Source organism: Lagopus leucura, unplaced genomic scaffold (assembly GCF_019238085.1).
Source record: "Lagopus leucura isolate 7727_CA_CO unplaced genomic scaffold, USGS_WTPT01 Super-Scaffold_73, whole genome shotgun sequence".
NCBI lineage: Eukaryota > Metazoa > Chordata > Aves > Galliformes > Phasianidae > Lagopus > Lagopus leucura.
The window spans coordinates 50,147,034-50,174,150 of NW_024962252.1; the positions used below are offsets into that span (position 1 = coordinate 50,147,034).

At 39.3% G+C, this 27,117-nt stretch overlaps 1 long non-coding RNA gene across 1 annotated transcript; it reads right to left on the reverse strand.

The window, feature by feature from the left end:
- Positions 1-1,024: 1,024 nt before the first annotated feature.
- Positions 1,025-14,565, reverse strand: LOC122189793. Its single transcript, XR_006181972.1, has 3 exons — positions 14,473-14,565; positions 6,627-6,711; positions 1,025-3,557 (listed from the first exon to the last, which is right to left on the reverse strand). It is a non-coding gene; the product is annotated as an uncharacterized LOC122189793 (long non-coding RNA).
- Between the last annotated feature and the right edge of the window lie 12,552 nt (positions 14,566-27,117).

The window sequence follows — 27,117 nt, forward strand, 5'->3', positions numbered from 1 at the left end:
TTTTTTCCTTTTATTCTTTTGTCATATAACATGGATGTGTGTGTAAAAATATTCTCACATTCTGATAATTCAAAATGTTACTTTGGCTGAAAAATTGTCTAGAAAGGAAAAAAAAAAAAAAAATTACTTTTGAAATGGTTTGATCTTGGTTTCTCTCAACAGGGATGATCCTGACTCCACTGAAGGGCTGATATCCTGGTTTGGCCTTGGCCATACCCATCAACAGGAAGGTGCCTGAGGTCCAGGGCTGGAGCTATCCCAGTGCTCAGGCTGTCCTGTTGCTGGCTGCAAGCCAGATCAGGCAGATCTGTCTTCCAGATCTGGCCCTGCCCAGAGTGAATCCCTGATGCTTCCTGAACCTAGCCACTGGCACTAAGCCACTGGCCATCACGGTGCCTTGACATTGATCAAGAAGAATTTGGTGATGCAATTCTTCAGACAACTGGAAAAGCCTTATGTATGTAAGGCAGTAGTGGCTCATACAGCTTCTCTTGATTTTTAGTGTGGTTTTCAAGATTGTCTCATGTGACACCTCAATTGACTTTTGACAATTTCTCCTATAAGGATCTCATTGAAAAGCAGATGAAGTATGGGCTAGGTAAGTGGTTGGTAAGAAGGACTTAAAGCTTTCTAAGTTGATAGACTCATAGGATTGTGAGCAGCAGCACAAATTCTGCCTATAGGCCAGTTGCTAGCGGTGCATTCCATGAGCAAATATTGTTTTACGTGTTTCATGAATGACCCGGATGATGTTCCACAGTTCACATTCAGTAACTCTGCAGACAATAGGGTGGGTTGATAGTTAAGATGAGCATGCTGCCATTCAAAGGAACACCCACAGACTGCAGAAATGACCCAACAGATTTTATTATAATTTTAATGTGTATTTTTGTGAGGAAGACCATATTTTTACAGAAATATATAATAGAAAATGTTGAAGGATTCTTTTTATAACATACCTTTAAAGTACACAATGATATGGGAGATGGGTAAAATAGAATCTAATACATTTTTCATATTACTTCATAACAAAATTAGCCCTGGACAGCAGACATTCAAATAGAAATATTTAAAATGATTATCGTCATGCTATGGGCCTTAAGGTTTATCTATCTTGCTCTAAACCACTTGCCATGTGCAGGGATGTCTTCCACTAGACCAATGTACTCAAATTCCCAACCAATGTGGCCTCAAACTTCCAAGGATAGGACATCCACATCTTCTCTGGGGCAACCTCACCACCCCCACAGTGAAGTATTTCTTCCTTATATCTAAATTAAATCTGCTTTCTCTCAGTTTAAAGTCAATACCCCTTCTCCTATCATGTGTTCTTATAAAAAGTCCCTCTCCAGCTTTCTTGTAGCTCCCCATTAGGTACTATAATCAAGTCTTCTCAAAGCCTTCTCTTCTCCTGGCTAAACAAAACAGATCCCTCCATCTATCTACTAGTAGATAGAACTATTTCAGCCCCATGATAATCTTTGTGGCTCTCTTCCATTCCAACAGGTCCATGTCCTCTTATATTGGGGGACATAAAGCTGAATGCAGTATTCCAGGTGAGGTCTCACAAGAGCACAGTATACAGGGAGAATCACCTCCCTTCACCTGCTGGCCATGCTGCTTTTGATGTAGTCCAGGATATAATTGGCTTTCTGATCTGTGAAGGAACATTTCTGGGTCAGGCTGAGTTTTTCATCAGCCTGCGTATGTGCTTGGGATTGCCCTGACCCAGATGCAGAACCTTGCACTAGGCCTTGAACTTCATGAGGCTTATGCATATCATCAGGTGAATTTGACAATAGAAAATACTGATGTGCTTTTAATAATAATAATAATATAGTATTTCTTTGCTCTTAGCAAAAATTGACGGTCATTTTTGTAGATGCAGTATAAATCCTTGCTTCAAGATGTGATGGTTATGGTGTGCATGTTCAAGTTATTTTTATTTGAAGAAATTTCTTTCTGTGATTCCTGGAGTAACTGAAGCTCATGCCTTTGTTGCAACATACTATACATTTTTGTCTTAGAGGGTTAACATTGAATGACATTATCTGTGATTCTACAAAATATGCTCATTTCAAAAGAGTGGTCTTTTGTATGTGAATAGTTAGTCTGTACCATGCTCAGAGAACAGATGCTTCTTCACACTTGCACAAAACTACAAGAGTGTGAATATTGCTTGGGATTGTAAAATTGCTTGGCCTTTGTAAAAAATAGTGTTATGTGTTGAAATATATGGATATAATGGTTCTGATTCTCTTCTTGTTCAAATAATTCTTTTTCAGGAGCAGTAGCAGTACCACCACAGTGTTGCTAAGACCCCAAGGGAAAACATTCTGCAATGAGCCTACAGTATAAGAAAGTAAATTGCTAGAGACAAATATAATCATATAAAGAGGCAGTAAGGCAGGTTTACACAAAAAGCAGAGGTTTTATCACACCAGTACATAAATCACCAGCAATTCTTTCTACATACTGAGTGGCAAGAGAGATTACTAAGAAAGGATCTAAGATAGTTTGAAGTGGATTTGTTAACCAGCAACCTCTCTCAAACCAAAGGAAAATGTGGGAGAAAACATAAAGATACTTATCTGAAATTTTAACAAGTGAATAAGAGCTAAGCTAGTATTGGTGGAATGGGAGGCAATGAAAGATGCTACAGAAATAATGTCTTTAGATAATGTTATACTGTCCAAATTCCTATACTGTTTGCAGTATAGGATTACTGTCATGAAAACTCATGTACTTGCTTTACTTGTGTAAGCAGACTTCTGCAGAATAAAACTTGCCCAGGAGTTGTTATTCGTCTAAAATTCACAACATTTGAATTTACCCTGAAGTTGAAGCTTTAAGGAATGTCCTGAGTGGTAGATGAAAGTCCATCGTGTGGATACAGGTAAAATGGTGATCCAGTATGAATGAAAGCAACTGTGCTTGAGTGAACAGAGAATCAGTCTGTTTAATCTAAAGGAGATAGATGTATAGCAAGAAGACAGCTGTGTGAGCTGTGTTTTCAGAGATTAGTAACTGAATGTTTGCTGAAGTGATTACCCTGTCTAGAGGTAGTAGTTGAGTTAATGTTTGCAGACAAGATTACCTAGAAATACAGTAGGTGCAGGAGGTTGGCAGTTCTTCAGTCTAATGTTTTACTTTTGAAAATATTACTTGGTTAAAAATGCAAAGTTTTGTATAACAAATTAATCTATAGTGTCGAGAATTTGTTGTAAGTAAAGATAACGGGAATTCTAATATATATAAACAGAATTTCAGATTACTGAGCAGGATTCTTTTGGAAAATGTGTGTCAATAAATTATATTTCTTCTCTGTTCAATTTTTCAATGAAAAAAAATAGTGAAGATATACCAGCAAAAAGAAATCCTAGTTCTTCCTAAGTGGGACTTTGTGGGCCCTGTGGCAATTAGAAGCTTTTGTATGTGTTGAAAATGGCAGTCCACTCAAGGAAAATAAGGGAGTAGTTGTTGGAACATGAAACAGCTTAGAACAGTATCTTATGAATGTGGCTTCCACTGAGTAGATGTTGTGGTGAATAGCAGACCTAGGAAAAAGACATGGATAGAAAATAAGGTCACATTTCTTGGACAAAATCAGTAGGAGTCTGTGACAACATACAGACAGTGGTTCTGTTCATTCTTTGAAGATCATTTTTAGTTTCCCCTTAAAAAATTAAATATGGTCTCTAGCAATCACATTTGGGTGGATGACTTCCTGTCTATGTTAGGATGCTAGAAAGAAACCTATGCCTACCTCTATTTAGTCTTAACCAGCGAAGCCACCAATGTTGTTTAAATACATAGAGTGTAGGAACTCTTTATGCTATGATCTGCTTGATCTTTTCCGGGGTCTTTGTAGGAGTCCAGGCCGATCCCTGGCTCTGCTGAACTTCAGAGCAGAGCTGGAATGAGATGCCACTTCCTCTCCCTGTTCATTTCTGTGTACAGAGGGGTGGAGTTGAATAAAAAGAGCTGGCAGAAATACCAAAGTTTTTTAAAACACACATATATAAATTCTTACACTATTGACTTTTTCTATCCTACAATCTCAGTATTTTTTAATTTATAAAACCACACATCCAAAATGATGGGAAAAGACTTCTCACATTATATGCTCAATAAACACTGGAGGAATCTTACATGCTATCTGCTCTTCGTTCAGCAGGAGCAAACAAATTTGTCCTAACTCAACTCTTGTAAGCAATCTTCCTTACTGGAAATTGTAATCATATGAGCTGTACAAGATACAATCATGGGAAAACCTTTTGCATGTGTGAACCAGCTGAGTGTGCTCACAAGGGGCAAAATTCAGCTCAGCAATGCTATCCATTTAATAGCTTTATCCATTCAGCTTTATAGCTTGCCATTGGGTGCAGATGTTTTATGACTTGTAACAGTTTAATGTGTCCTGGTGGAATACCCTCCAAGTTTCTCTTCATCAAAGCACTTGCTCCAGGTAACTGGAATGTCAGATTTAAATGAAGTGCAATGTGAGAATGGGGATTGTCAGACTTTAAATGGAGCACACAGTGGTGCTAAGTAAAGTTTTGAGCATGGTATGACATTACCATGGCCCATCTCACAGGATCTCTGTATTTCTCCTTTCATTGTGCAAATTACTGTAGTGATTAAAATAGTCACACACTATATTCCACAACAGCATGCAACCGAGTTAAATTATATCAGAAAAGAGAGAGAGTGTTTCACTTGATTTCAAAGTCAAATATAAGATGGAATGGATGGGAAAAACATCCTTTCATTCCCCATAGGTGAGCAAAACTCTTACGGGCACATTTTTTACCAGCAGAACTGTGGACATTTGCTTCACTCCTCCTTTGCTCCTCTTCCTGTTATCCGAATGTCCCCTAGGGCCCAAGGATTCCACCAGCCCTTTCCATTTCTTTCCAGAGGTTTCTCCATCTTGCCATTCCAAACACTCATCCTCTTCCTTACTGCCTGTCCCCCACTCTCTCTGTTACTTGTCCCCGGCTCTGGCTTAGCCCTGATGGAAAAACTGAACCCTCTGAATACTTCTGTTCCAAAGCAGACCTGAGCGGACAGGGGATCCATGCTGGTAGTCCCCAGGGTCTTCAACTATCATCTTTTTCTCCTTTTGCAGAAATTTACTGGAGCAATAAATCTAGTGCAATGATGGAGAAAAACTAAGGCAGGGGATCTCTGGAGAGAGGAAAAGGGAAAATGAACGCTGCAGTAGCAGTTGTGCTACTTTTGCCTGTCTCATGTCTTACTAGCATGTTTTTCTATAAAGCTTATCTACTGTGAGAGAAGAAGGGAAACAAATCCTGACAGTGGATGCACTGCCACGAAGATCCCACATGGCAGTAAAGTCCAGATTTCTGAACATCTGGAGAGCCAGCATTAAGTAGGTTATCTCATACCTAAAGAGTCACTAAGGTGGAACAGTCAGTGATATCTTTTCCTGAGGCAGACAATGAGGCAAAGATAATCACAGTGCCAAAAAGACAATGCATGTCACACTGAAACAGAGAGTACAAACCTCCAAGACCCGGGAGTGCCTCAGAGAAGGGACTTTCAGCTTCTTTTTGACAGGTTTTGCATGTTTGACTATTATTAACACAACAAAAAGTTGTACATGGTTGTTACTGAGGTGCAACCTCCCCTGGTTCACGTTTTTTGTCTGACTTTCTGGGGGCAATGCAAAGGAGTCGCTTGTTTTCTATCTGCTCTTTGTTTAAAAGATACTGAGATGGCTGGAAAGAAAGGTTTTTAGATTGAAAAAAAAATGTGCTGAGCTAAAAAAGTTCACTGATTTAAAAGGAAACAAAGTTCTTTTAGTTGAAAAACAAGGGGTTTTTAGAGGTTCTCAAAATATTAATCTATATTCTGAACAAGTAATTTGTACAAATATTATGCCTTGGTTTCTATTAATAGAATACCTGTGAACAGAATATTCTATCCTTCTGGCTATTGCTGTCATTTGTATTTTGTAGATAATGAGAACATCTTGGGATCACACTATTGTCCTCCTGTGCTGTTTTTATTTTTTAATTATAATTAATGGACCTAGCCTGAAATGACTCAAGTCAATATTACTTAAGTCAATTATATTGAAACCTCCATGACTAGTGTTGTATTGGGTTCTGCCAATGATAATTCTTCATATATGTGATATTCTTTCTGTTTTCTACAAAAATAACTCACAGCAAAGTTATTCCTGTAACTGCAGAGCTGAGGGAATTTCAGTGTGTAACCTCAAATTCTGCTTCCCCTGAGTATTTCATGCATGTTAGATTGAAAGTGAAGAAGGAAGGACAAAGTGAATGTGACTTTATGTAAATCTGCTGAAAACACGATTTGAGTATTCACAAAAAGGATTTTATGCATTATTTATTCCTCCATAGTTAAATATATGATGTTCACTGGCTGGTAAACGTGAACCTGCAGAAAGGAAACTGGTGAGAATATGATAAAGGTCTTGCTTGGCTGAAGCACAAATTACCACTAGACTTGGGTATAGAAGTTAATCTTGAGATTATGATGATTTGCTTGGAGGAACTATGGTGAGTTTGTAATATGAGTTATAGCAATTTGTATCTACTGCATAAATACAGTTATTTAGATGGAGTACTCACAATAGTTTGCCACAATAGTAAAAAGCAGTGGTAGAGAAAGGGTGTTATTTTTCTTCTGATATGTATCCAACTGCTGCCTAAGACACTGTGGAGAGATAGACAATTGCAGGCAGTGATTCATCTAATTTTTAGATGTCTAAAATAAGGCAGACTGAAGAACCTACTTCTCTCTGTATAGCTTTTAGTCCATATCACATTGCTATGAGCATTTCCCCACAGTTAAAACAATATGAGCACATGTAAGCAGAAACAGTTTGTTGTAGCATCCTGCTACCATACAGCCAAACACACAAACAGATAACTCGACTTTCTAACAAATTCCCTTTCAGCTGCAGCATAAGTAGCTCATCCAATGAATCAGTTATAATCATGCTCAAATACACAGTCAAAGTTACGCAACAGAGAACATAGTATTCCAGCCTGCAAGAAATTAACATGCAGCATTTGTGTGCATCTGTGGAGATCATGTTAACTGAGGAAGTCAGCTGTGGCTGTAAATTCTTTTTTTGTTTGATTGATTTTTTTTTTTCTTCCACTACTGAGATATAGGATTTGATTTTGCAAAGATTTTGCAGAGCATTTTCTGGACAATCCTCGCCTTGACTACTTTCGGAAGAACAGGATGCTGTGAGAACAAGGCCATGCACCAGGAAGAGAATGTCTGTATGTGAGCTACTTCTTTCCTTGGATGTGCAACATTTTGAAATGACTTCTATAACTATCACTTGCCCTCCACTACTGCTTCCAGCTGCCAGCCAGCAAAAAGTGCAGTGTGTAATCTTGGATGATTGACCAGGCTCTATCTATAATTGATGGAGACAAACACTTCTGAAGGAAGATTCATCTAGTCTATGGAGACTGTGAATCACACATTTCCTATCTCCTGGCTATTTGTTGACACTCTTGCCTCACATCATGGCACCTTTCTGCTTGCACTGATATCACTGTTTGTAGCAGTGTCATTACTTAAGTAGTTTAATTTGTCTGGGTTAAAAAAAAAAAAAAAAAGTGTTTCAATCCAATGGATTTCTCTCTGTTAGAGAAATCTTTTCTGTGCCTGCACCTTTGTGTATGTGTTTTAGGTAGGGGGCATTTGTTGAATTTCAACAAAATCAAGTGTTTTTAAAGCAGTGTTAGCTATCTAACAGGGAACAAAACTAAATAAAGAAGTGTGTTTTTGTGGTGACTTTTATGCTTCAGGTCAAGAATTGAAGAAAATAAAGGTGCTTGTTTTTTGTTTTTGTTTGTTTGTTTGTTTTTTGTTAATTATTATTTTAAAAAACCTTCTCTTTTTCTTAACTTTTCCAATTCTTACCCCGCCTGGCTCAGCCCTTCTTGAGCCCTGCAGATCCTGGGGGAGGGTGTATGTACGAAATTCCTTTCAGCCTTGGTAAACATACTTTGCACAATCTAAAATAGGGTAGTGTTACACTGGTTTGTCGGACCATTTTCCTGGAGGAAAAAAAAAAAAGCGCGCACACACACACGAAAAGAAAGAAAGAAAGGAACGAGAAGCAAGCAAGGAAGGGAAGAAGGAAAGAGAGGAAGAAAGAAAAGAAGAAAGTAAGAAAGGAAGGAAGGAAAGAAAGAGAGAAAGAAAAAAAAAAGAAAGAAAGCAGGAAAAGAAGGAAAGCATATTTGACGTATGCTTTTTACTAGAGTAGTTACAAGCACTGTTTGCTATGGAAGAATGAGACAATGCTTGGGGTTTTGAACAGAAAGGAACTGGCTTAAATTTCCGGGCCTCCTCTCTTCCTCCCTCCTAGCCCAAAGGGCTGCTCAACCTGTACATATTCCCACTCAGCAGAGGAGGCAGCTTTTCCCTCAGCCCTGTGCTTAATGTGGGAAGGCTATGTGAGGGAAATTTTACTGCAGATGAGGGACAACTTTTATTTCACATTCTTAGTGCAATTCTCTTGCAAAAGGGCTCAGCATTTTGCACTGTAGTGGTACACGGATCATTTTGTTGCTGATTTTAATTTTGCAGCCTCTCCTTTCTCTGCTAACTGGAAGCTGTTCCACACAGTTGGTTATGATCTGCAATAGCAGTAGTAGTTATAATGAAGAAACTTCATGTTTAAATAAATGCTAGATTTTCAGAGAGAATATTGGATGCTACTTATGACTGGCTTGGTCTTACATTCATTGTAAGAGGGGTCTCTCACAAATGTTAAGCTTTCTTTGAGCCATTCTTCTGACCTCTGACTATTTTAAAAATAAAATATCTTTTTCCTCTGCACTTAGGATATATGATAGCTTTTTTTTTCCCCCTCCCAAACACATTCATTATTGAAATTTCCTGCCAGTGTCTCCTCTCTCATACACAACTGCAAGCAGTTTGCTGCAAGTGTTTTGAATCCAAGCTGCCGTGGTGACAAGCCACAGAAGCGGCTTTGTCTCTGTCCCCTCACCGACCGAATGTAACAAGGGAGAGAGGCTTTGGGAATCCACTAAGAATTTGATTTTCCCTGAGAGAGGTAGCAGATAAACAGGATTAGAGTATTTACACAGTCTTGAAATCTAGGTCGACTAGGTCTTGCCCAAGGCATCCTTCTTATTTAGCTGCAAGATTTGATTGACTGACTGCAGTGTCAACATTTAGTTTTCGATCCTAACCTTACACAAGCTAATCATCTGAATGCGCGTGGCTCCAAACGCAAAAGTTGTGGTCAGCTTTTTCACCTGGTTTGTTAATAGGCTTATTCCCAAGACTCTGGTGGATGATTTGGGAAACACTTGTCTTTGTACTGCATTAAGCAGAATCCCGTCTCTTCTGAAGGTCTTATCTTAATATAGATAGGAATTTATTTCAGTGGTAGATTTTCCTCTGTAAAAGGTCTCATAAGGGTTTGGCACACTTGAGTCATAAAATGACTGTTAAAGCCTGTGGAGAGCAAAGTGACTGCAGCTCAGTTTATGTGCACGATTACGTATTTTTGGGGCATGGGTTGCTTTGGAAACCCTGCTCCCACCAGAGGTAGCTCTTTTCCCTGCTTTTCCCTATCACCCTATTCACCCTTTCCTCCCATCAGGAGTTACTCCTTTTGCTGGTGCAGCTGCACTCTCACCAGGTCTTCCAGCTCATCTACTTCACAAACAAACCTTCTGTTGTCTTTGCAGAAGAAAAAAACACAAAATCATTAAAACCCAATCTTTTGCAGAAGATCCTTTCTCAAATCTGGCTCAAAATATGACCACAAAAACCGTGAAGGTTTCCTCCACAAATGGAGGAGTTGTAGCTGTTTGTGAAAGGAGGTGCATTGTGTAGCAGAACACTATCTTACACTGCTCAAGACTTTTGCTCAAGACTGTGATTTGATGATAAAATACAAGTAATGGCAGTTTTGTCCTCAGCAGTTGATTTTCCCTCTCTGTTTTCATGCTCCCATCTCTATTGTTTTATTGCTTTCTTTCTTTTTTTTCTAACTGAATTTGTTTCCTAATGAGTTTCATGGTGCAACCCTGAAATGGTTGAGATCATGCAAACAGGAGCAAGCAGCTCACAGGAAGGGGGCAGGGACAGTTTCAGCCAGGGCTGCTCTGTACATTTGGTGCCATTGAGCACAACCTCTGTGTTTCCCAGGATAGAAGAACTGTGTCTCCTCATCCAGTGACATTTCACAGGTTATCTTAATTCTAGTTAAATAGGCTTATCTCTATATTTATTTTGATCTCTATTGAAATTACTGGAGCAAGTTAAAAAAAAGATACCAGATTCAATTGTTTTATGCTGCTATCATCAGCTTAAAGAGAAGACTGTCTTATTCAGTGTTTCTGGGCAATTTCATGAGCTAATTCCCAGAAAACTAGAACTAGGTTGCAAGGAAGAGAGTAAGACACTTAGCTTTGTATGACCTGTGTGGACTACTTACCTGGGTACAGGAATGAAAAAGTAAACCACAGTTTATCACAGAAGATCTTTGGCTTGCTGCAGCAGTATAAATGATATAGTAAAAACGTATTGATTCTCTGGGTGACTGATAAAACAACAGCACTGGAAGGACTCCTTGCTGTAAAACCGAGTTTAGTTTTTCCATACAAATGTCTTGAATAACGCAGCCTTCATTTGCTGGTCACCTCCATGCAGCACTCTTTGGGATGATAACAGCGCTGTTTACCCAGGGTAGGATCCCAAATTGTTGTGCATCATCACAGTTCCCATTAGTTTCTTGTGGAAAGAGCGCTGTATCACACAGTTCATATCATTATCTGAGAACTTGCCCGTTGCACAACAATAGAAAGGCTCTGCATTCTTTTTTTTTTTTTTCCTTTTTTTTTTTTTTTTTCTTTCTTTTCTCTTTTTCTTTTTCCTCTCTTTCTTTTGGCTGTTATTCTCAGCCTACTGGAATTGCTGCAGGATTTCCAACAAATCAGCACGCTTGCATGTGCACGATACATTCACATGCACTTTAGATTCCCTGGCAATTTGAACTCATTGTATACTCAATATGTTTTCATTGTGGCACAGACCTCTTACCCAAGGCAACCATGAAATAAATTACACCAAAAGATTTCTCTTATGTGGTTATTTGTTCACGTGTGCATACATGTAACTGTATGTGCAGATATACAGAACGGAAAGCGTTAGGTGCTTGCTCTAAAGAGCTGTCTCAGTGTATCTCTGCTTGTATTGTATCATATCCCCCAGCCCTGCCTCCCCCCTTCTGCTGTGCGGGATAATGATGTGGTGGAAACCGTGTGTCTGTGGGGGGAAGGGTTTAAAAAGCATCATACTGAGGCTGGGCTTTCTGCCAGGGGGAAGGGACAGAAGTGAAGTGCTCTTGGAGGTTTTCTTTTTTTAGACAGTGATTACTGAAGGGGAAAGAAGGCCAGTCATCACAGGAGTACAAAAAGGGGGGAAAAAAAAAAAAAAAAAAAAAAAAAAAAGGTATTTACTGTGGGCTATTGGCAAGTACTTAACTCTCACTTTAAGCAAAAATTCCTCCTTATCGGAGGAAGAAAAAAGGTACAAAATGGTTGTGCTTAAAGAAGGCAAGTCTCACCAGCTGTTTTAAAACCAGTGATTAAAATGAATGATATCTCCATCATTTCCTTTCTTCCCTCCTAAATAGGCACAGTGTATTTGCACTCGTACATTGCGAAGGTCCTAAAGACTTGAGGAAAAGGAAGGTGTGAAGAGAGAGTTCTTGGAAGTGAGTGATCTATTTTTACTTAAAACTGAAAATTCAGTGCATGCAGGTCTCCTCTGCCAGATAAAATAACGAAGTTACAGAACTCCGGTTTGCCCTTAGCTCTCTACCGAGCCGTTCAGCTTCTTGTTGCAATGAAATGTGGAATATTTTTGCAACTCACAACCGCTGGCATCACAGAAAAAAAGTGTCATGCCTCATTGGCCATGTGGGATAGTGAAAAACCCGATATTTGTGGGTTTTTTTTTTTTTGGGGGGGGGGGGGGTGAGGGGTGTAAGCGGATTGGGAAGGGCAGCTCCCCACCTTCTGTATGAAGCCTCTTATGTTAGCACTTGTGGACGAGAATATCTGGAAGATTGCAGAGACTTTTCTGCATCTAAAGAAATTCATAAGTATGAGCTTTGAATTCACATTCTCTGTTAGATGACAGCATGTTTAGGAAGCTTATGTCCCCGTTAAGCTTCTGACTTTTGAAATTAAATTAGGCATGGCAGAGGGAAGGCTTGGGGGATGAGGGAATATTTTTTGGCAAGTGAATGCAAAACTGAAAAGCCAGATTTGCCAAGCATTTTTCCAGGGATGTATGCATGATTTGCATGTCCCCACTCAGCCTCGTAACACACCCTCAGTGTGAAACTGATGGGGAGTTGTAGGGAAGTGGTAATGATAACCGAGAAATTAAGGGCAACATGAAAATTATTTAGGTTTCCTTGATACAAACTAAGTGATGCTGGTTAATCAGTGGGTTTATTATTTCCCCTCCCCTCAGAGAAAATTATCTTTTTAATAAATGCTTAAAACTGAAACTGTGATCTTTGCATTAGCAGTACTTGGAGAGCCTCGGAAAGAGGCATCAAAAATTTTTGAAGCTGATCCAAAAGCACAACAAAGCCTTTCAGTGTAGAAATCAGGCTAAAAATCTTTCAAGCTCAAATTCTCTTGTGAGATTTCCACTTTTATATGTGCAGAAAGTATCAAGAGACTGTTCTTGCATATAGTATTATTACAGTAACTCTCACTGCAGGAATTGCAGGTATGAGTGAATATTAAAACAATTAAATACATAGCAGAGCTAAAATATTTGAGTTCATTTCATGTTTTAGGTAATGGCTGTCTATTGTTGATGCAGTTTCCAAACTCTATCTTTTGTCCTTGGGCTCTGTTTTAGCAAAACACTTTAAAGTACACTCCATTTTAGGCATCTGGATTTTCCTATCAAAATCACTATTTTCTTCACATATTTAAGACAAAGCAGGTGTTTGAGATTTTTTTCTAGATAATTGATTCATAGGAATGTTTTGAAAAAGAGTCGGAGCTGCCTACAGAGCAAGCAGCAGACTGCCCCTGTTTCTCTCTGTTTACTGAGCTCTAGGAAATCCTACTGTTGTGCCCCTAAATTCAGTGTCACATGGGGAAGAGGCCCAGTCTCAAGACTGAGAAGAGTTAGTAAGGATTTCCCCTTAAATAGTAAGTTGTTCTTATATGGCAACAACTTATGGAAGATAAGGAAACAAATATCAAAATCAGTGCTGTGACCCTTGGGGAAAACATTACCATTGTAACTCAGAATGCTTGCGGATTACTAGAATGAATAATAAGAATTTTTATACTTTGGAGACATAGGGAAGAATAGAATTTCTGAGTTTTGGGGGAGTAGTAGATGTCATAGCTCTTTGTTGAAAAGCAGCAGTCTTTTGTGCTATTTGATTTTATTCAGAGACCCTATAGAACTTTTGGCATGGATGAGGGCATACATAAAATCATGCACTGTTTCCTGGAAACCTCATAGTGTCAGTCAAAATGCATATAAATCAAAGAAGATGGATCATGAAGAGACAAGAAGAATTGGTTTATGACAGAAGATTAAAAGAATGTAATTTATGTAGCTTGTCTGAATTAAGTTAAATCTCAAATCATGATGAATAAACACTTCAAGACTGTGAACAGCAAGGGCAGACACATTGTTTAGGATTTTTCATACAATTATCACTTACAATAACAAGACGAAAGTAAGCAGTAGAAGATACTGGCTAGATATAAGTAGAAATGCTTAGAACAGGTTCACAAAAAAAAAAAAAAAAAGAAAACTAGGTCAAATTATTAAAAATGATTGGACAAAACATTGGAAAACTATCAAACTTTTAAAATATTTTAATATCACATTCATCGTTATGATGATCGCTTTCCCTTTCAGAGATGAAAATTTCACTTAAACAAGAATGTGTCAGTGGCCCATTTCTCTAATTTCTGTTTTCTTTTCTGTCCCTACTCTATATTTCTTGCTGAGGAGCATATATTGGTTTGCTGTCTACAACTCAGTTCATAAGCAATCCTCTCCAGACCTGGAACTGGAGCAGTATTGCTTTTCTCCAGTCTTGCAATATATCTTCACTATCTGTCCTTTAAAGTCAAGCAGTTTGAGCAGTTGATTTTGCTATTCTAGTCACTGCTGAAAACAAAACACAGTTCCTCACTGAGCTGGTCATAAAAATGCCCAACTGAGATGTGAACAGAAGCCATCAGCCTATGCAAATAGCTTAAAATTTTTTCCTGCACTGTCATTCTGCTTCTATTAAAACTAAATCACCAATAGTTTGCTCAATTTCATAACTCTTTTAGTTCCTTTTAAATTTTTATCTGTTTTTCATGTGAAAGAAGGAATTTAGCTATGAAAAGTGAAATCAATGTATTTTACCTTTGTCCCAAATTCAGTGTGCTCTCACAGGTGCATATTTACTAGTGCTGCACTTCTGTTCCATTAGATGAAAGGATCTTGCAGAAGCATCTGTTCCCTTGCCCCAACTGTCTTGCGTACTACAGTGGAGACCTCCAAAGCAGCAGGACTTCAGGGAAGGCAGCCAAACTTCACTGATAATCCTGGCAGCCACAGGCAAATCCCAAATCAACTGCATGTGAAGTAAAAAAGTCTTGACTACACAGTTTAAATGCACTAGCACTGTGCACGTTTATATTTATTTATAAAAAGGAGTTAGAGAAAGAAGATAAATGACTGCTGTTGAGGGTGACAGGTGTAACTGGGAATGCTGTTGCTAGCTGTGGCAGTGTGATTTTCAAAGAATCATAGAGTCATTAAGGTTGGGAAGACCAATAAGACCATCTAGTCCAACCATCCACCCATGCTTGTGACACTCTAAACCATGTCACTCTGTGCAACATCTACACTTTTCTTGAAAACCTCCAGGAATGATGACTCCACCACCTTCCTGAGAAGCCTATTCCATTCTCTTTCTGAGAAGCAATTCTTCCTAATATCCAATCTGAACCATTTATGGCATTACGTAGCATACAAGTCTGAATAGCATTGTTTTCCCTCAGTCACCTTAGGCTTAAGCAAATTAAGCAATTTGGTATCTCAGTACATTTGGTATGTGAAAAATTTTGTGTATTTGGCAGATACAAATATATCAAATCCTCATTTCTATACCTCTGTCCCAATGCTTCTCTTAGAGGCGTGTTTGGCAGAATCTGTGGTAAAATCAGCTGCACTGAGTCCTGCAGGTTCCAGGTGGCCAGAGATGTCATGGTGGTGAGCTCACTACAAAATCAAGGATTTTTACTGGAATCTTGTCTGTATAAGAATGATAAATTTTACAGTGATTTTCATGGAACCCTGAATATGAAGCTTTGCCATATGTCACCATTTTACCATGTCACCATTGTCACCATGTCAATGTCACCATTGAGTAAAGTCTCAAACATTTGGCATGGTAGAGGTACATGCAGTCATCTACTGGTACAAAATCAGTAAGAAAAGGATGGGGGTGAAATTTTAAAAGAGAATGTGAAGGATGGCCATTGTTAGAATGAAAATAAGTCTTCCTGCCTTTGCGTTTAAGACTCATAAGAACAAAGATTAGTTTATTACAAAGACAACCTTCATTTTTGAAATTAGAGGATGTAACAGTCAAAAACCAACTCTGCATTTGCTACTTCAGGAAAATACCTTTACTCTTGTCTGAGTACATATGGCTAGCAAATGCATACCATTATTTTTGCTGGTATCTGAAATGTGGAAATTACAGCCTTTATAGGGAAAAATTTTCTTCACTATGTAAGTTATGAATAGTCGGTGACTTTCTACAGCTCACTGTACTTCATTCTGAATCTAGTAACAGACCTCTTTCATGGAAAGGTTGTTGGTTTAGTTTTTGGCTGTAGCACTTTTGAAACAAATGGTTTAGCTGCAATTTATCCAAGTCTATAATTATTCAAATTGCTCAAAGGGCTCTGTAGGTTCCATCCCAGCTGGAATTCTTCCTGTATTTATTTATTTAAAATAAGGAAAAAAACTACATGAAAAGTTTTAAACAAAATACACTTTATTTTTACTTCAGCAGCCTTTGTTAGAGAAAGATTTTTTAAACTTTTTCTCCTTTCTGTTCTTTCTCTCTTATTTTTCCCACCCCTTAACCCCATCCCCACCTCCATACCCAAGGTCAACAACTGACCTACAGGAGTCCACGCACAGTTTAAACTTGGGAAACATGTTAATTTGGAAAGTTGGCTGCAATTCTGTAAATGCTAATGGGTTAATACTTATCATTTTCACCTAATTTCTTGAGATTTTGACTAGGAATTTTGAAAAGGAAATAAACAGCTAGTCATAAAATAAAATGAAACAAAAACCCCAGCACTTTGCTATTTTAAAGGACAATGTAACGGGTTTCTGTATTCTTGGATGCTGGTTGCATCCAAGTCTTTTTTATGGAATTATTATAGCTGCTGGAAGATTTATACTTAACTGTTTTGGAAAGCTTAGAATCATTGTCTGCTATAATAACAACTTATTTTTCTATCATTCTTACTCACAGTGTGATTCTTTAGGAGAAGAGTAACAAAATGCAACATGCAATGACAGAAAGCTCTTAAGTAGCTCCCATGGAAATACTGACTAGCCCAGAATTTTTGGCAGATGAGAAGTATCCTGGAGTTCTTGGTGAAGGGATTGTATATTTGACTATTCTAAGTAACTGCTGACCATTTATAGCGTTATATCTTGTAAACTACCAGAAATACAAGCTAGTATTATGATTTGTGGGAAGGCCTGGGAAATTCGTGTTATTTGGGGACTATGGCATTACTTCGACCATTACCTTTGGTGTTTCATGAGGTATCTGGTCTGGAATTGTATCATTAATGTTGTCATTTAGCCTTTCGCATTCACATTTTATTTCATTTTATTCTTTTTCCATTACAGCTATGAGAGCTAGAACAGGTTTTATATATTATTTGAAGCTTCATTTTTTTTCAGAAATCAAACTATACAAAGTGTTAATATCCAACTAGCTTTCATGTAGCTTGTAAAATGCATGCTGGATGCAAGTGAATGTAGAAGAAATGATCAATTCAGTCTTATTTAGGATCTCAGGCATCATCTAACTTGTCAGATCAGAAGAAAAAGGAAGCTTGTCTTTTTTATCCACTTGGAAGGAAGACATACGGATCCATCCTGAGGATCTCCTGTCCCTGTAACTCTTTTCTGACATGAATCTGTAGGTAGGTGTCTGCTGACAGATTCACTTACGGGAGAACTTCTGGAATGACTAGGGGCTACTGGTTTGATACTGGAAGATTCTTACTTGGGCCCTCTTCATCCTGCTTTCATAAAGTGATATGAAATAAGCCATCTCAGACTGTAAGACTTGTTTAAAAACGAATCTTTATTGCAAAAGTTTTTGAAAAACATACAGCATTAGGAATTGAAAAGCTAGAATCCCTTGTCCTTTCCATTTTTGATTTCCGTCTGAAATAAAATACCTTTTGAAGCTGGGATTCAGTCATCACTGAAGCCTGATCTAGTCTGGCAGCTTAACTAACACATTACACTTGACGTCTGCAGTGGACTGGGAACTCAGTCTTTGTCAGTCATCATGTCCCTGCCAAGTAGTGCTGAGCTGAGCAGCTTCCATCTTACAGCGAAAGGCATCAAAACAGAATCAGTTGTGATCAGTGAAGTGTAACTGTTAGCTGTGTATATCCTATGTTGTGTTTCTGGAATAGTTATGTCTATAAGAAGGGTAAAAATATGTATGGGGATGTGCAGCAACGTTACACCAGAAAACTTCACCATACCAAGGTAGATGCAATTAATTTTGTCTATAGTTTCTACATAATTATGACTGTTAAAATATCTGCTGATATCTGACATGCTGATGTATCTGATGTCTGAAACAGCTTCATAAATTATTTTATGACAATATTTTCAAACTTAGACTTGTGCATCTTTCAAGTTACTCTACCCAAGAGAGGAAACTGAGATAAAGAAATCAAAATATGCAACAATTTTGTGTAAGCCTTGAAACAGCTACAATACAAAACAAAAATGCTCCACAAATTTGTCCTCAGACGTACAGTCAGTGTAGCTATGAGAGGAACCAGAAAAATGCCTATTATCCATTTTAAGTGCATAAAAACACATAGACCAATTTCAAATAGGTTTTATATAAAGTGAGTTGTATTCAATAAAATTGTTTTCATTTACAATAGTACAGGCAGAAGAAAAACTAGGACTGTTTTCCCTTCTCTGAATATTTTAAATAATTTAGTAAAACTAATATGTCTATATTACTTCACCACACTTGTGAAGTAGGAATGAAATTCTCTCAGCAGTGTCCCTGCTGGAAGGGCTGCTCCCATTTTACTGCCAGGCAGCTGAGACATGTAGGTCAACAGCCTAATCCAAAGCCCAATTCTTAGCACTGTTATGAAAGACTCTCAATTATCTCAATGTGAATTGAAGATAGGATTGCCTACTTCTAAGCTGGAACACATTCTGTAATTTGCCTGCAAGGCAGCTGTGCCACAGTAAACGTCCCAAGGATATGTGTAAAAAAGTCTTAGTCTTAAGTTTCAGTCTTGCTGATCTTTTATTGTATTGTAGTGACCCTTACAGCCTATTTACAAACTGGTGCACTGAAACCAGTAGCAACATGGAGGCCAATTTCTTAAGTCACCAGTAGGGCTAGCTCAGGATGGGTTTTGGGTTGTACCATATGGAGAGAGAAGTTGGTGACTCCCACCTTCTAGCTTTCTCAAAGTTCTGAGAGCAGCAGGAGCTTCTGCCTCATACAGATGCAATTAATGATGTTAGAAAATGGTAGGATATTGTTTCTGTAAGAGGCAGTCTCTCATGGATCCAACAACATTCTTACCAGCATGTTTAACTCTAATCTGGGAAAGAAAAATACCATCTGCTATGCACCAACCTTGAAAGTTTGCTGTCCTCTGCCTTATTGCGTACCTGGAGGGCTGATATAAGTGCTGCACTGAGCTACTCACGCTGAATGAACTTACTTGGACCCCTTTGCTGCTTGGAAGAAGCAAAGAAACATTAATGTGATGCACTGTCTGAGTTAACATAGCTGACTTTGCAGCAGAGCTAATGAACTGGTGCAGAATGCCGTATTTGCCTGGCTGTGCTGCTTCCAATAGCAGAGCATCTTAGAGCTTGCCTAGGTATCTCTGCCCAGAACTTCACTGGGCCATGCTGGCACATCCTTAAAGTCTTAACATTTAATGAGGAACATTTTTCTTCCTTGATTTGATTTATTTCATCACAAAAAAAATATCTCACTTCTTGTCCTAAAGAATCCGTGCTTCCTTACTTGCTTATTTATGCAGTGTTAATCTTATTTTCTGGCAGGAATGAGAACTTGCTGTTAAGCTCTGACAACCCTGACTCACAATACCTGTTAGGTTTAACATATCACCTCTGCAGTCTGTGCCTTACCACTGTGTGGTCTGTGCAGCAAAAGGGATAGGATGGGCTGTACGTCCACTCTTCAATCATCTGGCCTATTGATTTAAATCACCAACAGTTTTGATATGCATTATTAGATAAACTGGAGTGTGCTGGCAGCAAACATGTTGCTTTGTTTCTAAGCCATGTGGATTCTCCTTCTGTAGGCAACACAATGACCGGAGCTGTATCAGAGTCATCATCATCATATTGATGCCAAACATGGTACGAAACTTGACTGGCCCAGCATGTTGCAGCCTCATAGCGCATGGACACCTGCCTGCCTCCTATGCAGCTGGGATTACAGGCATGGGCCACCACACCCATTTTTAAGAGACTGGTGAAAATTGCTAGTGCTGACTGTTTCTAGTCATGAGGAAAGAATATTGAGAACAGTTTTTACTGTGCAAATATAATGCCTTGGATTGATCTTGCAGGTGTAATCACTGTTGCTGCACAAGCACACAGTTCTTTCTGCTTTCTCTGTGAAAAGGATGAGGTGAGACTTACAGGTGTGACCTCATGAGTGACTGCTGAGCATGTGAATCAGAACCCCAGGCCCACCGGTGACATCTATCCAGTGCACAGAAAAAAATCTTTCTCACTCAGTTCTCCAGTTCTTTAATAATAAAGTGTTCCTTCTGAGACAAATTAAAAATGTGAAATAGACAGAAGTTTCAAAAATGAAGCTGTGCTACTGGCATTTATGTGCATAGGATCATAACTAAATCACTGCTACTTTGCTGTGTTTGGAAATTTCTGTCCTATTACTGCTTTCATTCCTTCAGCAGGTTACAAATAGAGCTATTGTAGTTTAAAAAGATTCCTCGTATAAGTGATGAAATGTGCTTATTTCATTTTTTAAAAGTGCCTGTAAAGTAGCTTGAAAATGATTGTTCCTGATATTTAATTAGGTAGTGTTTGAAAAGCACTTTGAGAATGAAAAATGCAGTAGAAGTGCTAAATACTCTTGCCTAAGATTGATTAATTATGGACAATAAATCTTACATTAGCCCATGCCATAAATGTAATCTAGTAGACTGCATGGTCTACTAAAGGAAACTAAGGCATATACGTATACCCCTCTGCATATGGATCTAGGGTGGATAACCTGGAGACTGGAGAATTATGTCTTTGTAGCTTCTCATCCCCTTTTCATTCAATGCAACTGAAGACTTTAGCAGAGAATTTAGAATCAGACTTTTCAGAGCTAGCAAAGAGGAGATCTGGGGCATGGGAGCCAGCTGTCTCCCTTAGAAGCTTTCTCTTTCAGCTTCACAGGAAGTCGTTAGACAGTGAGGGTACACATCCCTATTAGTAAATCAAACGTGTCCAGCTCTCTGCTCCTGAAGTCACCTGGCACTGAACTGCCCACATCCACAGACTGGGTGATTGAACACTTTATCCTGTAAGAACAAGGTGTTTGCAGCCCTGCTTGAGTTGGGAAGAGCCCTTGGCCTGTGCCAACTCAGGGAGACTTCCTGGAAGCTTTTTTGGGTGGGTGCAAGTTGTCCAATGTCAAGACAGTTCTAGAAATTTAACAGAGGAGTTGAAGGAGATTCAGTGCATAAGCCAGCCCAGCACCTGCTAAGTTTACTGGTACAGGTGTAACTGAGTAGCTGTGGCCTCCCTCTCTAGTACTTACCTACAGTCTTCAGGGCATCTCCAGCTGATAGACGGGAACCAAGCTGCTTTTATACAGGCCTGGTCGTTTCACATGATGTTTATATCTTTCCTACTTCTCCCAGCTTTTGCTGTTCTTGGGCAGCAGTATTAATTCGTGTTCTTAAAGGGCTGATGGAAATAACCAATCATCTTCACTTGCACTGACGAATAGATGATAGACTGCAGAACTACTTGGTGTCTTTGACAAGTTTTAAGTGGGGCTAATGTATAAAGAGCAAATGTTCTTATCACACCTAGACCAAATATGTGAGAGGTCTGTGTTAGTTTTTGCAAACATGATAAGTGCATGAATAAACTGACAATCGCTTACCTCAGATAAAAAGTCTGGAGAAGCCTATAGTATGAAAGCAGAAGAGGAAGAAGGAGCTGAGTATACAGCTCCTGCATGAGAGTCTGCGAAAAATGGAGCAAGCATCTGTCTTGCTTTTTTTTTTTTTTCATATGTGAGAGTTTGCTTGTACTCTGTGACCTTCTAAGACTGGAGGAGTAGATTTCCTCCTTGGAAGTGAGGAATCAGTTTAGTTGTTGACATTGGTGTGTTGGGGTGAGCATGAAGGACTGATCAGGATTTGTTGGTTTAAGAGAGAAATATTTTGAGGTGTACTGCAAGACCAGTGACTAGTCATGAGGCAGCACGTATGAAAACATCATAACAGCAGGATTGTCAATAAGGTCTTTGCTGAAGAAAATAGAGGGACAGCTGGAATTGTGGCAGTTTGGTCTGAAAATAAAATATGGAAGACTCACTTTTCCATTCCACTTTATGGATTCTAAAAGGCATAAATCAGGCCTGTTTGGAAAAAAACAAAAGTGTTAATATGTCTCTGAAAATGACTATTAGCTGCAGAGCTTCAAAGAGATAAAGTCCGTGACAAAGCTTTGGTTCTTTAAAACTGAATGCACTGAAGAGACACCAAGTGCTGAAAGTCAGATCTAGGCATAAAAGATTTAAAATAAAAAGCAGAACTTTGGACATTTATTATCTTTTCAGCCCCCTGGAGTTTCCCTTCCTGCACATCTATTATCCAGCGCCACCTTGGAGAGAACTCTGAGAAATGGTTCTGTGAGCCTACGTAGTCTGCAAGTGCAGGGGAAAGTCTTAGATTATGAAGGCTGTGCTGGGAATGGGGATCTGCTGGATTGACTCAGGTGTCTTGCTGAAAAGGTACATGCTTGCTTCTTCCCTTAAGCCTGTCCTCTCACATTACTTTCCCATGTCTTAACATTCCTGTTAATGCTAGAGTAGCGATGTGATGCTTTTGGACAAGAAAATTCAGTGAGACGGTTCCACAGAGCTCTTCAAAACATCTCTGAGGAGATAGTGAGATAATTTACAAGATGCTGGTGAAATGGGAAGTCACCTGATGGGTGAGAAACTAGAATGTGTGGTGTTCATTAGAAGGAAGCAGTGGGAGAAAGGTTCAGAAGAGAGAGGCAATGACTGGAGAGACAGAGGTTTGGAGGGCAGGATCCTTTTAATGTTGGAAAAAAATATCCATAGAATATGCATCTTTACCAGTTTTTGGATGCATAATGACTTCTGAAATCTAGTTAATTAAAGGCATGCTTTTTATCACCTCACTTTTGATTGATCTTTCTCTCAAGAATGTGTGAATGAGATGCCGAGGTGTAAACAAGAACCATGAGATATACATCTATGGTGAGCTACATGTACTCATTCTATTAGCATAATTCACTCATGTCAGGTGTTTTATGCAGCATTTTACTTATTTTGGCAAGTTTGTCAGTTGCAAGAGCTTCAAAACTCATTGTCAACAAAATTGAAATGTTTGGCTTATTATTCACCAGGAATTCTTGGAGATATAGTATGTGATGGTATCTGCTTCACAGTACTATGCAACTCAGTCACAAGCTATCACAAGTGACCTATAAAACAGATTTATTTGACACTAAATTCAAGCTGAAAACAACTTCCCCAAATCCCTAGAAAAGGCAGTGAAACTCTATATTCTCACTCCAAGGAGGCAAGCACACGCACTCACATATGCATACTTTTATGCACTGATATCATCATGTATCATATTCTTGCTGACCATCTGTTTGCTCTGAGATGATTCAGTCACTATGCCTTTGGGAAAAACACTGGGGAAGACCTGCATGCAAATGTGCAAGGACACATTTGGGGATATGCTTACTGCTGTGTGCTCGGACCTGACATGCTATGCCTGGCTTCATCTATCTTATCAGCCCTTTTGGTTGGACAGTCAGGATGGATCAGATTCTCTCCGGGGATTCATCACCAAGCTTTGGTAGGGAGGACACTTCAAAAAGCAAATGAGAGTTTGCTGTGTAGACAGTACGAATCCTAAGGTTAGGTTGGGTATGGTTCAGACAAGTGGTTTTTGGTGCCACTTAGCTCAGATAAAAGCAGGTACAGCTGTTATACCTTGTGGAACACTACAGACGCATGCAAAAACAGGAGTTATATATAGATAACTCTGAAAGGAGTACCTCCCATTTATTTCCATTGAAACTACAATAGATACTAAGAGCAGAATAACACTATTTTATAGAACAAATACTCAGTTACAAAATACTAACTCTCAACACAGTCACCACCATTAGCTATGCATTTTTGCTTGTGATAAGCAAAAGCCTGCATGCTATGCACATAAAAATCTGCAGCAGCAGAGGTGACCTATTGTTGCTGTTGCCACTGCTGAAATGCACCACTCTGCTCATACACACTCTTCAATATCTATAAATGCTCAGCAGGTGTTAATGAATGTCTATAAATACATTTTTTTCCACATGGAGGAATTGAATGGCACACCTGCGCTTCATACGCACTTCCATGTCAGATGCCATTCTGTCAGACTGCTTCTCTGCTGCTGTCTGTCACATGACAACAACATGTAATGGATTATTAGTGTGAAGGTTCAACAACTACTACCATACCACCAATGTCTGCCTCTGATGTCAAGAACCAAAATAATAAAATAGGAGGCATTATTTTCAGAGCAGCCTGTGTGCTTAGATGGGAATCATCAATGAAAAAATAAATTGCCCTTTAAAAATGTGAGGGAGATATCTAATCCAAAGTACACAATAAGTATAACAACTCTGTCTTCGCAACTGTTCGTCTGTTGAAATCTTGGTATTGGAAATGGATCTTCGTCTAAGGCAGATCTCCCTGTGTGCAAAGGACAGTCTGTAATGTGTGCAATATTCCATTAACAATGCTTCTACACTTATTTGCTGTATAGCATAGGTGTACATTTCAGATAGGTCTGAAAAGATCCTTCAGATAGAAGCCAAGAAGCTCTTTATTTATGTTTCCTCAAATCCATGTTTCCTTTCACATTTCCTATATCTTTTTCACTGCACAATACATCACTCTTAGCTGTTTTAACTGAAACTATATCACTATCCCAAAGATCTATTTTGCTTTATGTATGAGGGATTTTATTTCTGGCCTAATTTAGGAAAGTTCAGAAATGTTGTCCTGCACTGGGAGTTAGAACCCTCTGCTTTTCAGAGGTGATCTGTTAGGCTTTTGTTAAAACATGTTAGAATTGGGATGCTTGACACAGTAGAAGGAAGGGATGCCATTCAGAGGGACCTCGAGAGGCTGGAAAGGTGGGCCCGGGTGAACCTGATGAGGTTCAACACGGCAAAGTGCAGAGTTTTGCACTTGCACCGAAGGAATCCCAGGCACCCATACATGTGGAGAAGGACCTGGGGGTCTTGACAGATGAAAAACTGAACATGAGCCAGCAGTGTGCCCTTGCAGCTCGGAAGGCAAATGGTATCCTGGGCTCCATCAAAAGACTGGTGGCCAGCAGGGACAGGGAGGTGATTGTCCCCCTCCACTCTGCTCTTGTGAGGCCCCATCTGGAATACTGTGTCCAAGTGTGGAGCCCCCAGTACAAAAAAGACAGGGAGCTGTTGGAGAGGGTCCAGAGGGGAACCACAAAGATGATCAGGGGACTGGAGCACCTCCCCTACAAAGACAGGCTGAGGGAGCTGGGCTTGTTCAGCCTGAAGAAAAGAAGGCTATAGGGTAACCTCATTGCAGCCTTTCAGTACTTAAAGGGAGCCTACAGACAGGAGGGGAATCAACTCTTTGAAAGTGTAGATAACAGCAGGACGAGGGGAAATGGTTTTAAGTTGAGGGAGGGGAGATTTAGGTTGGATGTAAGGAGGAAATTCTTTACAGAGAGAGTGGTGAGGTGCTGGAACAGGCTGCCCAGAGAGGTTGTGGATGTCCCATCCTTGGAAGTGTTCAAAGCCAGACTGGATGGGGCCCTGGGCAGCCTGGTGTAGTATTAAATGTGGAGGTTGGTGGCCCTGCCTGTGGCAAGGGGGATGGACATTCATGATCCTTGAGGTCCCTTCCAACCCTGTGATTATGTGATTCTGTGCTTGTAAGAAACATATCCACTGTTTTCTCTTCCTCAGAGAGCTCAACACAGGCAGACTCCTACAACTGCATGAAATCACATGCAGCATCAGGGCCTAGTAGTTTTGTGTGTTGTTTTTTGTTGTTGTTTTTTCCTTTGTTAAGTCAATTCACAGTTGCAGGCGATTAAGATTTTATATTTTTATATGGGATTTTCCTTGTTTTCCTCTTTTAGAATTGGTGATGAAGAAAGCTGTCTGATTCGCCTTTGTATCTTTTGTCCCAATGAAGGAGAGCTTCCTATGGCATTTTCCGTGCTCCAGAGCTATTCATCACTAACACTGTGTTGATAATGTGATGACAGTTGTTGCCAAAACTTTCCTGTTCACCCTAAATCTGTGTTTTTTTTGGTATGAAAATAGAGATATTAAACTCAACAGAAAGAGCACTCTGTGGTAAGAAAGCTCAAGGGGACTGTGACAGAGTAATTATCTAAGGACAAGCCCTGGTGTCGACAGCATTTTCCAGATTCCAGAGGGAGCAGGGGAAAAGGAGAAGAGGGATGTGAAGCTAAAGGGTTGAGAGGGTGGGGAGTACTGGGGAGGGGGAGATTGCTCCGCTTTTAAAGGAAAATGAGCAACCAGCAAAAACTATATGTGTCTCACCATGGGGTGAGGGTGGAGATCCCACCAACTGCTGAGACAGTCAATAGGCTGATTATTCATCACACATTGCTAGGAGATTAATGGAGCAAATGTTCTGACAAAACTGGTTAAAGCCTTTATCCCATACAGGGGAACAAAGAGAGACCAAGATATTACACCCTAGCCAAATGTGAGATGATAACTCTAACTAAATGTGAGATGTAGTGGAAACATGAAGTACAGAGATTTTAATTTTTTTCCCCTCAAGTTAGGATGGCTCTCTCTTCCTTTTATCACTACAGTAATCGCAAATTAGAGTGTATAGAGTATTAGAGTAAATACAGCTACCTACTGAACATTTCAAAAGCTAGATTCCTGTGATGATAAAGGAACACCCCCTTAGTGTGCTTCTCTTAAAATGTTATCTTAGAGTGTTATCATGTCCAGAGACTTCTCTCTGAAGTGCATTCCTTTCCAGTACTATCACCACTGTTTATAATTGTAGATGTTTAAAATGAACAAATACTTGACTTCTCTTTACACTAAAGTTTGGATAGTACCCCTCAGCCACGTGTTAAGTTTGAATATGAGCACTTCCACTGTCAGTGCTTACTCAGTTGCCAGAATTGGGAACGGGAGAATGAACAAGATTTTTTATTGTGTTCACTTATTACCACAGTTTCTAGCCGTGCCATCTCCTAAAACAAGAGAAATGGTATTAATAAAACTAAATCACTTAATCACAAAGTTCTGCAGACTGGGAAAATCATGAAAAAGATACTGAGAATGTCTCTTTCCAGACACCTCCAGTTGTTTTCTCTTGGCAATCAAAAATTGAATAAGTCATAGAGATGATCACACCAAGACCGTCAAATGTCTACTAACTGC